The sequence below is a fragment of the Haemaphysalis longicornis genome, unplaced genomic scaffold (assembly GCF_048455015.1).
Source record: "Haemaphysalis longicornis isolate Haplotype H1 unplaced genomic scaffold, Haemaphysalis longicornis Haplotype H1 scaffold_1, whole genome shotgun sequence".
Classification (NCBI taxonomy): domain Eukaryota; kingdom Metazoa; phylum Arthropoda; class Arachnida; order Ixodida; family Ixodidae; genus Haemaphysalis; species Haemaphysalis longicornis.
The window spans coordinates 349,404,329-349,422,684 of record NW_027526203.1 but is presented as its reverse complement, the minus strand read 5'-3'; the positions used below and the strand labels follow the sequence as shown (position 1 = coordinate 349,422,684).

The 18,356-nt window shown below is 49.0% G+C and overlaps 1 protein-coding gene and 1 non-coding gene across 2 annotated transcripts in view; one reads left to right on the top strand and one right to left on the bottom strand.

The window, feature by feature from the left end:
- The window catches only part of LOC144154160 (uncharacterized), a 146,126-nt gene extending 130,092 nt beyond the window's left edge, over positions 1–16,034 (bottom strand). Inside the window, exon 1 of the mRNA XM_077685826.1 lies at positions 15,903–16,034. The gene's annotated coding sequence lies outside the window, so the exon portion shown is untranslated. The remainder of the gene's footprint in view (positions 1–15,902) is intronic.
- Positions 11,352–11,424, top strand: Trnas-gcu (transfer RNA serine (anticodon GCU)). Its single transcript has one exon. It is a non-coding gene; the product is annotated as a tRNA-Ser (tRNA).
- Positions 16,035–18,356: the final 2,322 nt, after the last annotated feature.

Sequence of the window (18,356 nt, the reverse complement as noted above, 5' to 3'; positions counted from 1 at the left end):
TTCTTATTCTACGCGCTGTGCATTGCTCAACAGGCTGCTCGTAAGGGCAAGAGTGGAGTTCCTCTGCAATGAAGACGCTGAATTTTATGCCCAAGACGATGGAAACCAATGTTGTCGTACGTCAGTAATTTAAAGCCTTTTTTTTTTTTTCCGTAGTCGAGGGTGGAAGTGTCTTTAGTAACACCTTTATATTCATAACTTTTTTTGTCCCATACATAAATTATACTACCCACTAGGAAGGCTCTCTCCGGTTATCTTTTCGTCTCCTCCCACTCAAAGGTTTCAACAAAAACTTCCCGGTTTAAAACTGTCGAGAGAGAAAAAAAGAGGGACGAGCTCACCCGGCCAGCTCGTATCTCCCGCGTGAGTAGAGCAGCTGTCACGCATCGTCCGATTTTAGCAAAACAAAAGCGTGGTTGCGTTGGGCGGGCCCCAGCGGTGACAGGAGACATGCCGCGCGCTTGTCCCCCCAAGGAAGTGCCCACTCTCTCTCTCTCACCTTCGCTTCCTTGCTCGTTACGGGGCCACGGCGGCGCGATGCATCAACGTCTCTCCGCGACAAAGGAAGAAGACTGCCCAGAAGGCGTCGGAGTCAGGGGTGCCAGCCTGACTGCGTCTACAACCGGCGCTGCGTGCGAGGTCCTTGAGCGCAGACACGTTGTCGCGCACGACTTCAGGCCGCCGTGCAGGGAACAACGTTTCGTTAAATACCACGAGTGAAAAGAATGGCGAAAACGGGCAAAAGACTGCAATTGGGCCTCTGGAATTGTCTTCGATAAGAGCTAAAGGCCTAATATCCCTATTCCCGCCCTGTCAGAGAGACCGCGAAGCTTCTTCGTGCGTGGCAACCTATACTATGCACGGGGCATGTCTGAGGGCACTAGGCATCTGCCATATATGGCGATCGGTCAATATACTCCTGCATACCCGCGCGCGTACTTCCACACAAAACTTGCGATCGTATACACCAAGTACGCCACCGACGTAAGCGAGCATACATAAGGGCAAACAATCGGGCATGGGTTTCACATTACGCAATGCAAGCATGACTCTGTATTGCGTGATGTCCCAGCGCAGGTCATTAGTGAAGCCTTGTTACAAAATTTCCGTGAATCGGTTGCACTAGAATGTCCCTTCCGAGCCAATCACTGCGGCGAATGGGGCAAGGTCGGCTAATGAAGGTGTGCAGTATTTCGCTTCACTGACAAAATGCTGGTCTGCGATGAGTCGTCGCGCAAAGCAAGAATAACGTTTAGAATGGCGGGATTTTTGAGCGCATACCGCAGTTTTTCGTCAAAACGTATGTCAGGCGTCGTTATTCATCAATTTGGCACCCTTGAGCGCAGCACTTGATCGTTCATATGCATTGTGGCAAGCAAATCAACGCAATTTTTAGGAGCTACGTCGGACCTCGTTGCTAATCAGATTTGCTCCTTTGAACGCAGAGCCCGCTCACTCAGGCTCGTTGAGGAAAACTAGCTCCTAGGCCCGTGGAAACCATGGATATTTTTCCATGTGGAAATAACGAAAATGCAACTGATCACGAGTTCTACCGGCGATTCGAGTCAGCTTCAACAGAATACGCGTGTGCTTGCATGGTGTTGGTGAATTGTCCAATTACAAGCAGACAATGTTGGCCTGGGCATACGTAGTGTTCTGGCCAAGTGCCCTAGACCACTTTCCAAAAGAGCAAAAAAAAAATCATGCTTCATCCACGTATGCGCAACAAATAAGCACCTGCGCATAAAAATGTGACGGCTATAACAAGCGCAATGCAGTCTTCGGAGTCCCTTATGGTGGGAGTCCCAAAAGCGTGTCATTTTCTAGACAAAGTAAGCCTTGCGCCGCATCGGGCGGTGTTGGTCTAATGATGAAACAAGCTTCTGTTGCCGCCAAGTGTTTAAAATTCGCGCGTAACCTCGCGCACCTTGCCTCCCAGCGCCGAGTAGTTTCGTTTTAGCATCCAGACGTGGCGGGAGGGCGGCGGCGCGTACGGCGGCAATGACCTGCTCCTCGTCTACAAAACGTGGCCACTGATCTTGACAATGGGCGCGCGCAATGCGAGCGCTGACATTCGCAGCCAGCTGCGCGCATCTGTGGCACGCTGACATCTCGCCTGCGGGCGTCGAGAGAAACTCGCTGCTGCCTCGCCCAGCGTGACACCCACCCAGTTGGCTGGAGTCCAAAAATTAGAGCTGAGCCACGCTTATAATAGCCACAGCATTAGTGTGGTAAAATCGCTGTCCCCGAGAGAGAACACGCATGTCGCACTTCGGAGCACTCTCTCTCTCTCTCTCTCTCTCTCTCTCTCTCTCTCTCTCTCTCTCTCTCTCTCTCTCTCTCTCTCTCTCTCTCTCTCTCTCTCTCTCTCTCTCTCTCGCAATATGGTCGTGCGCCATGAATAAGAATTGTTTTGACTGCGATGGAAATTGTGCGCGAAATGATGAATATGCGTGGTGCTACTAAATTGGGACCGAAATAAAAACAATCCACGAACCTGGTAGAATGCATTCCGCATTTATAACGCGCCCAGCAAATTAACGCCAAGCGATTTGATCGACCAGATTTCCCGTAAATCTGGTCGATTAATTGGGCAATATTTTGGGCTGCACTCTAGGGCAATCCCGTGGTTGAGTTTCACCGCAAAACATTCCAATGACCAATTCAAGCCCCCAACAAGGCAAATCCGGCTAACGACAGCAGCGTGCATACAATTCGATTAGAAAATGTCATCTGCGACGTCATGCTTGCATTGCGCGTAGCTATAGCGGAAACCGAACTTTTGAGTCAAATCGTGCGCTACATATCGTCCTTCGCCGAAATTTCGTTGTTGGGTTTATGTATTGGTCACGTGAGTGCGTTGTGGTGAAGCTGAACCACAGGACTGCCTTAGAATATAGGCGATGTCGAGGTGACGAACACGACCTATAATGCCGTTTCTTCCCTAGCGCCCATCGGGAAACACTATTCTGTTGTTACAGAAGCTCCACGCTCACATCATAGCTAAACTACTCCCCCGCAACATGAATCCAATGTACCACACCGATCGAAGGGAACAACGAGCCCGCGCCCTGCGCAAGAAGTACAAAAAAGGCCCCACTAGTCGTGTACGTAGATGCAGCGGAATACAGACACCACGAGGCCTTCACCGCAATCGCTGTTTGCAATTAATTAAAAACCAACACACTTACTTCCATCACAGTCCGGACGCCCATCCAGAAATTGGCGGAGGAGGCGGAGATAGCGCTTGCCCTTTCACTCAACCGTACCCCCGTAACAATGATTACAGATTCTAAAACCGCTCTCCAAAATTTTGCCGCTGGACGCATATCCCCAAAGGCGCTCAAAATTTTACTCAGAAACCCCCCCGCAACCCCCTGCACAGCTTTTCTGGGCCCCATTGCATTCCGAACCCATAACCTAACCCGAGCTAGGACTTACTATTCGGGCTGGGCCGAGCCCGTATCCGTATACCATGGAGCCCGGTCCACGCGGGATCGTCTAATCGGTTACCACGACATTACTACCTACCCTCAGGCAGCTAATTCCCTCACATTAGAGCAAAGCCAGGTCTGGCGCCAACTTCAGACGGGAGTCTTCCCCAATCCGGCCATTATGACTCATATCCACCCCCGCCTTCACCCAGCCTCAGCGTGCCCCTTGTGTGGCGCCCATGCCAACCTGGTCCACATCATATGGGCATGCCCCCAGGGCCCTTTCCCCGAAACCCCTTCGGAGGAGAGGTGGGAGGCCTCGCTTGGCAGCCCCAACCCGGACCTACAGGCACGCCTGGTCAAGAGGGCGGAAGAGGTCGCCGAAAGGTGCCGGTCTACGGTCCCCACGAGCTCGCCCACCCAACTCAAGGAGAAGACGTCCTGGAGGGATGGACGCCTTGGTCCTCGCCCGCCACCAACATAAGCACTTCAATTCAATTCTCCTTGGCCATTTCCTCAGCCAAGTTCTCTCTCTCTCTCTCTCTCTCTCTCTCTCTCTCTCTCTCTCTCTCTCTCTCTCTCTCTCTCTCTCTCTCTCTCTCTCTCTCTCTCTCTCTCTCTCTCTCTCTCTCCTCTCTCTCTCTCTCTCTCTCTCTCTCTCTCTCTCTCTCTCTCTCTCTCTCTCTCTCTCTCTCTCTCTCTCTCTCCAAACGCGCATCGCGTTTCCGCAAGGTGGGTGAGAGGTGGTTAAGACTTGGCAGTTTCTTGTGTGTTTACGCCTTAAAGAAATATAATCATGCAGTATTGCTTCTTGAAAATGCACGAATCATCTGCTGCCATACCTAAGCACACAGTGCTTGCGAGTAAGCAAGGAAAGGAGTACAGAAGGGCCACGCGATAAAGAAAAAAAAAGGTGCACAAGAGTAGCCGAAGATGTAAAACGCAAAATCATACAAAGTCACACTAGCAATGCGCCTGGTCCTTTCGTATGCACACTGCAAATGCAATGAGTGCAATAAAAAGAGAACAAGAAGGGAAAAAAATACAGTAATTCTTGAGTAATTACCCTAATACAATTATGCAATACCATAACGCCACAATACAGTAATACCATAGCACGGGACAAATAATATATCCTTAGAAAGAGATAGCAAAAAGTAGAAAACCAAAACAAAGGATCGTTTCCTTTGTTTTTTCTACTTTTTCTACTTTCTAAAAGGAAAAAAAAAGTGGATACAAAGAGAGAAAAGAAGCTGAGCTATCTATTTGAGCCGAACAAATGTAGGGCGTTTAAACATGCAGTGCTCCTTGTGGTGCCTATTTTCAAAACGCAACGAGTGCCCGCACATGTTTGCAACTGCTGCTTTATGAAGCAAAAGACGCATGCCAGCATTGGGATTCGAAGTCATACAACAATGATTGCTAAAGGATAACCATGTTACCACACCACATCACGTTGGCACCTCGACAAACAAAACAAGGAAAACAACATTGCGGAAACAATCCTTAAGTGGGAGTCATGGAACAATTGTTTAAACCACGCTGCTGTACACCCAGCCTCACTAGAGTCGGCCTCACTACCAAACACACATGCACTGCTGAGGCGCTTTATGGCGCCATATGAACAGACTGTTACCATAGTAGGAATGGCCTAGGGCCTTTTATTAAGTATGTCCATTGGTCTCCATGTAGTTTTACGAAGATCTACACACCTAGCTTCCTTAAAGTCGGCGTTTTACCCGAAACTCATGCATTGCTGGAAAGGTGTTTTCCTAGGGCAATATAAATAGCCCAAGTGTGAAAATACCAATGCAGCAGGGCCTTTTACAAAAATACCTCCGTATCCACATGGAGTGCTATACATGGGACTCCTTAATAAGGCGGCTTCGCTACTGGGAAGAAATTCAGCGCTGGGAAGAAATTTTTAGGACGGCCATATAAGCGGTGTTGTACGAAAATATCAAGGCTCGAGGGCCTTGCGTTATGCGGCGAAAGCGTGACACATCAAGCATTACGTACGAACAGACCTTCTAAAGAAAGTTGAGAGTCGTACATCTCGTGGTGCGCAGTGTAGCCCATGAGATGCACGCGTGACGTAGGTTGCCCTAATTGTCGTCGCAAAACTCCCCCCCTTCCCCCCTGGCCGGCGGCCCTGTCGCTTGCGGCCACCGTCTCTGCGAGTGAGTAGCCCGACGACAGTACGTCGTAGCACTCAAGCCCCCGAGTCGTAAACCATGCGCCGTGCGGAAACAATGGGGCGGCTCCGTTTACAGGTGTCGCGGACGATGTTATTTATATGGCTATAGATATTGTCACGTTGTACACGAGAGACAACCGCGTGGTAAGACGTACGGCATTGGGTTCTCACAATCTTTTTTCGATGGCTGAAAAGCGCGCGCGACTATCTGCAGAACAGGCCGGCAGATGCGTGCGACCAGAGCTCGAAAAATGGTGTGCTGTACGCGTTGTTTGACTTATCTCTCCAGGTCGTTCTAATCTTTCCCGAGGACACCGCGCCTTTCATACCCTCGAAAGCCTTATACGTAGTCACCGTTATATATCCGTGGGCTGCGCGTATTTTGCGCGCCATTTAACGTATGCATGTCGTGTATTGTATTGGTCAGCGTTCTCAAAGAAAGGAAAGCCAGTGCGACAGGGCCACAAAATTGAACTCTTCCTTTTTTACACGACAGCATAACACGTTACCTCCTACCCAACCGGTGCTAAATATATCCATATAACATCGAGGTGGAAACGGGTTTAACATATATGTCGCTTCGTTGCTCTGATCGGTTCCTATCTTAGCGAGGTGTCGACGCTTTGCTTTCGCTGATCGTTTTTGCTGCATGGTTGGTAGAAATAATGTTAAACAGCATGAAAAGCCTGATCGGCACTTTGCCCGCTCCTGCTACAATCTAGTCACTTAGCAGCAGGCATGGTGGAATCCACGAAGTCTGTTCAGCTGGTTGCCACGATGATCTAACTGGCATTCTAGGCGCCGAAACAACACCTCGTCGGTGATGATGACTGCCGTATAGCGAAGGGCTGCGGGTTAATTTAAAACGCCTGTAGAGCTTGGACGTACGACTATATTACAACCCCCGCACCCGATGATGCCAACTCCCTCTACCGTTGCACTGTTGAGTAAGAGCGCTAACCTGACCTCCCCATGGCATTGCAATTACGTCCTTAACTTTCAAGCTTCGAAACATTAAGTGGAAGTATACGGTGCTGTGGCCAGTGCTGGTGAGTCCGACTGCTCAAAAGCCATCTTTTGCGGAGTAAGATTGCTCTGAGTTTTTTATTTATGATGACGGCGATGACGATACCATCAAGTGCGTATGGACGGACGGACGCACGAGCGAGCAAATCTTACCTGGGAGCCAGACAAAAATTGTATTATAAATAAAAAAAAAAACGAAATGGCACCCTTGCGTAAGTTTGAAAACCAGCGGCACCGCTTCGAAAATACACGGCACAATATAATGCCTTATGCGGTTATACAGGGCGATATCAGTAACGAAAAGATAAGTGTGCAGTTGCATGCAAGGGGAAGTTGGGATAGCAATGCGAAAAGCAAAGTTGGGGGCGGCCCCGTGCACGTGCAACGGCAGGAGCTGAATGAAGCTCAAGGGACGCCGGGGTTCCGCTGCTTCGGCCCATGATGGGCCCTCCAGTGCGCGGGGTAGAGATAAGCCCAACAACGCCACGTGCACAGACAGCAGCCTCGTAACAAGGGACACCCGAATCCACCCAAGAGGTTAGGGGGGCACACATTCTCTGATTACGCTTCCCTACCCCTCCCTGAACTAAGGTGAAGCACCATCATCGCAATAAACAATAAACTCTTATTCACTCGGTTTTGTGGGGACCCGGCTAACCGCAACACACGAAGGTGGCATGGAATAACAACATTTACAACCACAATCACTCTCGCAGGGATCGCTGCTTAAAAAAATGTGTCCATTAAGAACCACTGCAACACTAATATAAACTTTCTTTCTAATCTGAAGTGCTTTTAGATCATGGTCGACAAGCGCGCCCAGTCGTTAGTTTAGGTAACCACGAAATGTCCCAGCCAAACATTAATGCACAGGTACATCAGATATCGCACAAACTCGCCGAACAAAAATTGGGCCCATCTCCCCGCGAGAGGGACTCGAGTAAATGCGTCGCATAGGGGGTGGGTGTATTGCGTTAACGTTTAGTGTTTGGGGAGTTGGTGGTAGTGAAGCGTTGTATCAGCAGCTTCTTGACGTAGTTTGAATGAGTCAAGGATATAAGGCGCGTTCTTAGCCTTTGATTCTGTGTCGGTTTTGTGGCGCAGTGGGAAGAGCACCATGTACCTCGCGTTCCGCCCACAGGTAGTGAATGCGTTGTATCAGCAGCTTCTTGACGTAGTTTGAATGAGTCAAGGATATAAGGCGCGTTCGTAGCCTTTAATTATGTGTCGGCTTTGTGGCGCAGTGGGGAGAGCACCATGTACCTTGCGTTCCGCCCGCAGGGTCGTGGGATCGAAACCAGGCGCCGATAAGTATTATTTTTTTATATAGTGTAGGGGGAGGGGTGCGGACCTGTTGTTGAGAGCGAGGAGGGTAGCGTGATGCGGGAGAGGAGGAGTGGGGGAGAGGGCGCACCTGCGCGCTGAGCTGTTGCGGACGGACGGCGGACGCTACATGTGAGTTAAAGAAATGCTCTGCATTTAAAAAGTTCTCATTTTCCCGGCGTTCTCCTATGTATAGGCGTTCATTGTGGTAATGTGACGTCACACAAGCAATATTGCTGTTATTGGCAAGCTTTTAGGGGCGAAGCCCCTTAGGGGCTTGGGCGGTTGGCGTCTCCTGTCGTCGTCCGTCGTCGTCGTAATCGTTGTCTCATGTAGTGATGGTACTAAAACACCGGGAAAGCTGTTTACGCCTCGCGCTAGAACATAACGCGTACTTAAAAAGCACCGGGACACTCGTTCACGTCTCGGGCTGGAGCGCTTCTTAACGCGTACTAAAAAACACCGGGACACTCGTTTACGCCTCGCGCTTGAAAGCTTCGTGCTTAAAAGGGACTTTTACAGCAAAGCTGTATACCCACACCCCCAATGGTTTCATCTCCGTTGGCAAAAACGCCAAGGCACCAAGAATATACTTATACACTGCTTGATTCGCCCCTCCTCAGGTTTCACGTTAGTGGAAGTGGCGCGAGATATTTTTTATGCTTCAGGAATAAAGGCATCGTCAACAGCAGCATTTAAGAAAATCACAAAGGCAAAGCAAATACTTAAGAAGCTATGGGCTGCGGTACGCGAGCAAATCACAGGTTTTCGTTCTGTGCTGGCGCTAATGTAAGCTTTCGCAGCCCTTCGAGACAAGATGAACGGAGTGAAAGCTTTTATCAGAAACGCTGCAGGGCCACTGTTAAGAAGTGATGAAACTCGAAAAGTCGGAGCAGTCTCAAGTGCAACATGATTAGTGGGAAAGGTGAACTAGACGAGAAGTCTAGTTCACGAGAAGTCGATAAGGTAAAGAAATTCCGCAAGAAAATGAGGACTCCACCCATGGCGTGAATGGGTGAAGTCTTGACCTGCCCTACAGGTCGGAATAAAAGAGCCGTGTTAGTACTTTTACCGAATCCGTGATGAGTGGTTTTCTTGTATCCAAGTACCATTTAATAGGCATTGGACCTTGCAAAGTACGCCAAGGCTGTCGCATCAAGCGGCTACGGATGCGCGCACAAGGTTCAAATATTAGGAATGCCAATACCGATGTAATGACCATGACTGAATCCCTACTGCACAAGCAACAAACTCGGGGATTGTGTAGGCCAGATACGCTGAGGGCAAAGTTTAAAGGCGCTGTGCTGCTGACCCCAAAGGAGACGGGTTCGATTCCTGGCCGCAGCGGCCGCTTTTCTGATAGAGGCGAAAAGCGAAAACGCCTGTGTGTAGGAGGTTTCGGCTAAAGATCCCCAGGTGGTCAAAATTATTCCGGAGTCCTCCACTACGGCGCACCTCGGCGCACCTCATCGCCTGTGTAGCGTCCGTGCGTTAAACCTCACAATCAATCAATCAATCAATCAATCAATCAATCAATCAATCAATCAATCAATCAATCAATCAATCAATCAATCAATCAATCAATCAATCAAGGGCAAAGTTTTAGAAAGGGATGATTCAGGAGATGCTTGCAGTGATTGTGTTACATAGAAGAAGGTCGCCATCAAGAAAGAACCCAGAGGCGGAAGTTTCAACACGTGGTGAATTTGCTAGTGGGACAACGCGGCGTGTACCCATCGCCAACAGCAACAAAAAATGTAGTGAATGGGCCAAAGCTGTGCGCAAAAATGCAGGAAAAAATGGCGAGATATCTTCCCGTCCTGGGTAGTTTTAGCTTCTAAGAAGATTGTAAGGGGGCTGGGGGACGAAGTGGAAGGCTCTCACTTTTTCCCTTGGAGGTTAGACAATCGGCAATAGCTCTAAAAGAGAAGCTCTCTCAATACGGGCGGAAGTCGCCATCACGAAACAACACGGAAGTTGGCGTTTTAAAGGCTGCCGCCTCACTAAACTCCGCCTATTGTATTGTAGTTGTAGTTGTATCGTAATTGTAGTTGTATTGGAGTTACGCTCAGAGACAGGAAATGAGCTGCCTGGATCATGGAACAAGACCGAGTAGAAGATATAGCTCAGATAAAGGAAAAGAAATGGACCCGTGCAGGCCATGCATATTGAAGCAAAATGACAACCGGTGGACCACCAGGACTACCGAGAGACGGACGGCCATTACCTCGGCGAAGGGACGAAATAAGCAGATTCGGAGGCAAAGAATGGACTCGGGCAGCGCAGGATAGGAGCGGCTGGAGGTTGATGGAAGAGGACTTTGTCCTGCAGTTGACCTGAGTAGTCTGATGGTGATGATTATGATGACAGAATGTGAAGCTTTTTGTTGGAATGCTGCTGAACTATCATCGCTGCACACTTCAGTCCCTGACAAAGTGTGCTTCTCCCTTAGTTTGTACCTACACCAGGCATTGACGGGTGACAATATATATGTGTGTCTGCGTGTCCCACTACTTCACGTGCGAAACGAACTACAGCATAACGACCTAGTTTGCTTAAGACAAGGTACACCAAGAATGGAGTACACCCTAGGGGAAACCCGAAAATAACGAGTATTTTTTTTTCCCCAAAAGTTTAGTGCCGAGATTTGGCTAAGCGTATATGTACTCCACTTTTCTGTGCATGAGTTGGCCAAGCGGCGCCGTTGGGAAATATTTGTGAGATCAGTGCGCTTTCACTGTTTTCGAGCTTCTATTTTTGTCTTCACAGTGTTTACGACGGTGGATCCGAAATAAAAACAAAACCAAACACATGCGCACTAAGCTCAGTTCGTTCTTGCGGGAAAGGAGCAGCGTAAACTATCGCAGCGCTTGAAAAGCTTTCAATGACGCTTTGATCCAGGGAACGGGCTATACTTCAAACGTGGTGTAAGGACGCTTTAAAATCAACCGCAACCACCTCTCGTTCTTGAAACGTAGAACTGCTAAGAACACACAAAAATCGCGGAGCGCTAAAGTTTGATGGTGAAGTAGTGGACGATTTCCGAGGCCGAAAAACAAACGACACAAGTAAAATATAATAGGGATAAATTTTTGTCTCTTTCGTGACAGAAGAAAGTTTGGTCATTTTGAACTTGTACCGAAAAAAGTGATGGTTAACTGACATTTTTTTCCTGGAGCCGAGTGCTTAAGCTGTTGGAAGATTAAATTCCGAGGAAACGCACAGATTGCCAAACTAGCCGATCCTCCTTGTACAGCGCTCGTTGCTGGGCATGCGGCAGTTACTCGCAAAAAATGAGATGACGTATATTCCCCACCAAGCCAACTCCCAGGACCTAGCATCCGAAGGTCTTTTCTTTAATTGGTATACCCGCCGCGGTGGCTCAGTGGCTACGGCGTTGGGCTGCTGAGCCCAAGGACGCGGGTTCGATTCCCGGCCGCGGCGGCCGCTTTTATAATGGAGGTTTCGGTGCACGTGAAAGATCCCAAGGTGGTCAAAATTAATCCGGAGCCTTCCGCTACGGCGCGCCTCATCAACTGTGTAGCGTCCGTCAGCGCGTTAAACGACATAATCAATTTCCGAAACTGCGAAATATCTGAAAAGAACGCATTAAAAATGATTATGTGGTTTAACGTGCCGAAGCTGGCTATGGGGCTTGCCGTAGCGAAGGGCTGCGGTGTAATTTTGACCGCCTAGGTATCTTTCACTGAATCCTGACTATCTTTAGCTATCTTCATCCTGAAGAAGCCACCCCGGCCGGGACGGAAGCCGTGTCCTTGGCCTCAGCAACACAACGCCTTAGCCACTCGCCGCCGCAGCGGGTAGAACACGTTTTCAAGATGCCGAGGAAGTAAAAAGGAAATGATGAAGGCTCTGTAAGCTATAAAGTTAAGAAGTTTCAAAAACGTTTAGAACGATAGTTTCATCAGGCTGGGGGTCCATCAGTCCTTTTTATCTTTGTTTCGTGGAAGGGACAAGTGTAGCAGTGAGCGGGCGTTATCTAAACTGAGGATATCTTGCTGTGCCTATTTCCTGGTAGAGCGGGCTGTAGCGGCTGGCAAGGCATATGGGGTCCTGGACAGAGTCTGGACCTCCTAAGACTCCATTGAAACTTTTCCAACAAAAAAGCTGTTTATCCTCCTCCGCCGCATCTTCTTGGAGATCAAGAGACCGATATGTTATCGAAAATGCGTTTACTTTGGGACTCCGGCTTATCGCAATAAAGATTACAACTTTATCGAGATCCCTGGAAGGGGAAGTGAGAAACTATTGATGCGTGAAGGCTCTCTTGGACAGTGAGCTCTGCGAAACGTCGCAGCAGTCGGAGTCGTGCTCTTGCCACTTCGTCAAAAAAGATTGCTGGCTAAAAAAAGAGACCAAAATAACACTTTTAAAATACTTCACGTATAAACCGAAGTTGTAGGGACGTATAAATTGATATTTTGATCGCACCTCGCATACGGAGGCATACGGAAGCATAAGGAGTTTGCCCACTTGCAAAGTACCATGGCATCTCCAATGTTCATCGTTGTAAATTCCCGTAGTAACTCGCCACGCGCTTCAAAGGCTCTAGCTACGCTGGAGGTTAGTGAAATCGCAAGGAAACAAAGTGTCTTCAAACTTTTCTCGTGGAAGATCGAGCGGAGTGGGGGGTGGGGGTAGGTTAGGGGTGGGGGAGACTACCGCGTAAAAAATTCTTAAAGCACTCTACGCAATGTCTCGTGTCGGGGCAGCGCAAATACGCCAAACTGAGAAATGCACCAAGCAACGATTGATCTAAAACTGTGCAAACTATTAAAACTCGGCTGTAGCGGTACGGCCTAGAGCCTGAAGTTGTCCAGTGCGAGAAAGACGGGAGGGATGACAAACGCCACTGATCGGCGCTGGTAAGCAGTACCTCCTTTTTGCGCTGTCCCCCTGGAGGTAATGAACCTTTTTAACTCCCTTGAAGGCCCTGCAATTTGAAGTCCCTGCGTGGGATCTTGTCTCTTTTTTTCATCAGTAAACCCTCGTTACAACAAAATCGCTGTATTCATATTCTCGCTTTGCCCGGAGTGTTTCACGGTCCCAACTACATTGTTCGGAGTGAAATAATTCCCTCTTTTAATGAGTACCTCTCATAACGATATAAGTTTCCATTCTCGGCGGCTTCGTTATACAACGAGGGTTTACTGTATACACCGTTTGGCTTCGTAGAACTCATTGCGAGTTCCTCGCTTAATTAAAATAAGGTAAACATTACAAAGGTGATCGCGGCAAGATGGTGCGAACCGCACGTGTCAACGTACGGCTATGCGATTTTGTATCGGCAAGGACGAGAGTTCATACGGTACGCCTTAAAGGTGTCGCTTTAAAGTAAGGATACAAAATAAAGGATACAAACAAAGGATACAAAGATATAGTTTATGACTACTGGCGCTGTTGGTACTGAAATGAACAAAAAATAAACGGAAACCGAGCATGGGCAGGGGTGTAGGTACTGGCCTTGCCGTTCTTGGTCAATCCCCCGCTTGAATATGTGTCATGTGTGCACGAGGATGTACGTAGAGCAGAAATGGCATGCCGGGAGGGGTTTTTTTGTTTGCACTCGATCTCGCCCCTATACTGCTCTCTCCGCATTCGCCGCGCATCTGGATAAAAATCAGTCTGTCTTTATTTCTACGCGAAAGGCCAAAATGCTACCGCTTACTGTCTAGCCACAGTCACTGTTAATTCAGAATTATTTTCTCTTGCCTTCGCTGGGGTTTTGTACAGACGTAGGAGTAATTAACAGGGACTCCGGGTAACCAGTGAGCAGTATATAGCGGCTTGGCCGGTCGGCTGAGATGCGCGGAGCGCGCGCAAAGGGACTTAGGCCAAGTGCCATAAAAAAAAAAAAAGCTATTCCGGCATGCATTTTCAGCGTTGCTGTTTCACGTTTCGGTGAATCTCCGAGCCAGGATGAAGTTGTTTTTTCTGCATCCTACAATTCAAAACAGGCCGCAAAACTTCAATACAAAACCCGGCAATACATAAATTTCATGCGGAAAACATCAAATGGCCATTGTATGAAAAGCCCACGTCCGTGACGGTGGTAGCGTCTGGAACGCAAAAAATGGCTCTTGAAAAGGAGCGTTCCAAAGCACGAGGTGTTCGGGATCATGAGCCGTTCTATCGCGCCAGCTATAACTATGTGGCCCTCCACGCCAGTACACTGCGGGTGAAGGGTATGGAAGAGTACAGCCAAACAAGCGAAGCGAAAAGTAGTGAAATCTATCATAGTCGTCAACTCTTCCATTACCCTGTGGCAGGCAGCGGTGCAACCCGTAGGGGACAGATGGAAGCCATCCGGAAGCGTATCGAGAACCAAAGTATCTAAAGCGCCAAGAGGACGGAGCCATTCGACAACGAGCGTCGGAGGCAAGGAGTCTCAGGCGTTAAAGTTGGCGTTCATTCTGCCGCATTTACAATCCCGAAGCAGTGCTTGGCGACACTCGGACTTCTTTGTTTATTGACCCAGGCCCACGTACTGAACCATTCAGGTGTCCCCACTGCGGCCTGACTACACACCCCACCATGGCCAGTCTGTTCTCGGGTTGCCGGACCCATTCTCTGCTCCAGAAACGACACCTCCGGACCCTTCAGGTGTCGTCCTGCGAGACCTGGATCCGGCCCATCATCCTGGAATCACTCCGACTTTTTCGCGGAGGAGACAGGCCTCCTCGAGAGGCTGTTATTCCCTTTCCCCTCACGCTCTCCTCTTCCAAGCCAACCTGGCTTCTTTTTATTACAGTAAATTTACAACAGTAACAACAATTTTTTTCAGGACTCGCACACTAACGGTAATGATTCCGGCTTCAGAAACAGGGGGACCGCGATTGATCCCAAAGCATTTCGTATATCAAATATGGGCTCCGTCGTGCGTGCGCCGTGATTCTGGCGACACACACACACACACACACATGGCGATGAACACACGCTCCCTCTGCAGCGCGGAAGGAGCCCTCGTACACAATAATAGAAACTATTGACGGCTGTAGACAAAAAAAAAATTAAAGAAAAACTTCACGAAGAGGTGGGATGCATCGAACACAGTTTCATTAAATAAACTTGGAGCTGACGAATTAGATCGTATAACGAAAGCTTTTGTTAACGGTACTCCCTACGCCTTTTGATGGAGTCAACTGTCAACGAAAATGCACGTGTTTAACACACCGATGCTCGTTACAGTGATGGCTCCGAGAGCACTTTATTCCTCATGTTTTCTCTCATTACTGGGGGCATGGTTACTAAGAAAAAATTAACGCGCAGTATAATCTTGCCGCTGCGTGCTATGTCTGTTCAAACAGCGCGAAAAGACAGTGGTACAAGACTAAGGATCGCTGTTTGAACTGACATGAACTGCTACCAAGTCGCCGACTGCCCTTCACCAACAATATTTGAGCAATGGCACATGCATCCTGAGATTGGTGGTAACGTTTTAACTATAGGGGACGTATCGTCGCAGTCCGCTGTCAAACCTCCGAATGGGCTTCTGATATTCACCTCTTCTCACCCATGCAGTAAAAAAAAAAGCTTTCCAGTCCCAGATGGTCTTCAACCACGTTTAATCACGCACGCGTCAGAATACTCGGCAGCCGTCGCGCAGCCGCTGTTGCCATTTTCGCTGATCTTTCTTCAACCGGTGTCAACCATTCCCGCGCTGTCGGAGAAATCTACTGGCCGACACCCGCGCGCGCTTTCGGTGGGAATGCGAAGGCTGCGAAGGCGAGCATAGCGCGTCCTCGCACACAACAAAAAGAGACCTCATATTTCAGCGCCAACTTATCAGAGCAGTTTGTATACGGGCGCATGTTAATACCTTCCGGTCAGTGTTACAAATTCTAACGAGCGCTTCCTTTGAGCCAGCTTCCGGCGAGACGTAGCCATAGATGCCAACTTACCTTAACGAATGACGGCCGAACCAAACGAGGGGAGCCGGAGCTGAGACCGCTGAGGAAGTGAAAGGAGCCGCTGTCCGGAGCGCGCACCCGGGCCGTGCGAGCGCGTCGCGTCTGGCAGCCAGTCTGGGAGGAGCGGGCAAAGCACGCGGTGTGCGGCTCCGCCGGCCGCGCGCTCGGGGGAAGGTGGGGAGGGGAGGGGGCGAGGGAGAGGAGCCGCTCGCGGAGGAGAAAGCGTCGCCCTCGCTGCGGACGGGGACGTGACAAAGGGACGCGCGGTGGGCAATGATTTCGGGGACTCGAGTCGCGGGAACGAGGGAAACGCGAAGTTGGCCAAGGGTGGAGCCGTGCTTCAGAGCTGGGCGAGAAAACTAGCGCGCGGCGAGGAGTTAGGTGGCGTCGAAATCGCTTGCGTTTGAACATACCGGAACGAGCGCAATGCGAGCTGGCAATTACTAGAGCACAAACGCGTGTGGTTGTGTTAGGACAACGGGTAAGAACATGAACAGTTTGAGTAAAGGCTGTACATATCTAACGCTGCTTGTGCCCCCAAATACCGTCCAGGGTACATTAGGAGAAACAAAAAATTGAAGTGCAAAGCGACAAAGAGATTACTTTGTGCTTTCCTGGGATAGATGTTACGCATTTGCTCCATTGCATTCACCAGATTTCATTTGCTTGGGGAAAAAATTTAAAATGTTCTCGGCCTCCTTTGGTCGCTTTTCGAATATGTCCTTTTTATTTCGATGTCCAGAACAACTGAAACAAAATCGGTCGTGTATCCCCCTCTTCCTTTTGTGGTCGTTTTATTCAAGCTGATTCCCATCGAAGATGTACCAACTAGCACAGACCAGAGCCGTCGTTTTATTTTCTAGTCTGCCTTAAAAAGAGTTTCTGAAAACGCTTGATATTGTCTGTAAACTTGCGTCTTGTGTTCATCATTTGAAGCACCAATTAAGAAATTAGCGCGGATTAACCGATCCATATCCGGGCTACCCTTTACTGCACACGCAGAAACATTCGCTGGAGTAGGGCAGCGGCTGAAGCGCCGTGCTACTACGCAGGATGTCTCTAGTTCGAATCATAACTGCTGTGGTTGTCTTTTTAGCGGACGCGAAACAGGAAAACGCCGTTACCTGACTGCCTGTGGGATTCGAGCATGGTGTAAGAATATTCTTACACCGTGGATTCGAGGCAGGGTAAATAACCCCAAGTGGTCGAACACTATGGCTTGCACCACAGCCTAGCTGTACCGTCGGCGCGTGAAACACCAATGTTTTTTTTTTATTTGCTCACACATGTCTGCAAGACGAAACTCCACGTTTTTTTTTAATCCACCAAAATGCACAGTTTATGAGGAAATAACCCAATTACAGGGGGCTCTGCATATGCTAGTTTATATTTTTTCCACAGTTAATGTATAAGCGCCGAAACATTTGTTTTGGGGCAACTCATTTGGCCTTCTTAACGGTATGAAGCTCCTCCGTTGACATGCTCGGAAAAATTCAGTACGGACGAGCAAGTGGGCACGTAGCTTGTTCTGATAGCAGTGACGCCCCTTAGTTCTACTTCAAGCCGGCACCCAAATACACCTATAAGAACTTGAAAAAAGGAAAAATTCGGCAGACAAGCTTAAGGCTGCTCACGCGTAGGAATGCGAAAGCCTTGTAGTAAATCGGTGTAGAAATACTCAACTTCGGCTTCTTTCTTCTAGCCGTCTGGCAACAGTATATATTTGCCTCGAGGTAGCTGAGTAGGCAGCAGCACTATCGAAATAAATTCAGTTGTTCTTGCTTCCTCACAACCACGGGGTGTCGGTTTATCGGGCGTCTACAAAGTTTCATTACTCGGTGATACGTTTTCCCGCAATGTTTTCGTGGGACGTTTCCACACGTATTACCTTCACAATGAGCTACACGGAGCTGCGACTGTGGCGACGCCGTCATTGCCCGTGTTTTACGGCGATCACTGCGCAATTGGCGCATCTAGCGCTGTGGCGCCCTGGGTCACTGAAGAATTCATTATCGCTTCCGCTGTTATAAAAGTCTTCTGCGCTGCTACATCGTGTTCGCTTCTCCTTCTCCATTTTTGCTTCTTCGTCCTTGAGTTACTTCGGCAGGCAGACTGGCGACACCTCACGCCGCAGTTTCCCCACAGTCTAGACAAGCTCACAAGATCGCCTTAGGACTACCATCAAAGACATCAACAAAAACGCTGCTCCAACTGGGAATACACAATACTTGGGAGGAGATAGAGGAAGCACACCACAGCTCTCAGCTTTAACGACTGAAGCTAACTCCTGCGGGAAGGACTACTTTAAGGCAGCTAGGATATGCGACGCCACCCATGCAAGATCACATAACACTTGTTCCTTTTCGACAGCACATTCGAATTCTACCGATACCAAGAAACACGCACCCCGTTCATAACAAGGCACGCTGCATCGCTAGAGCTAGA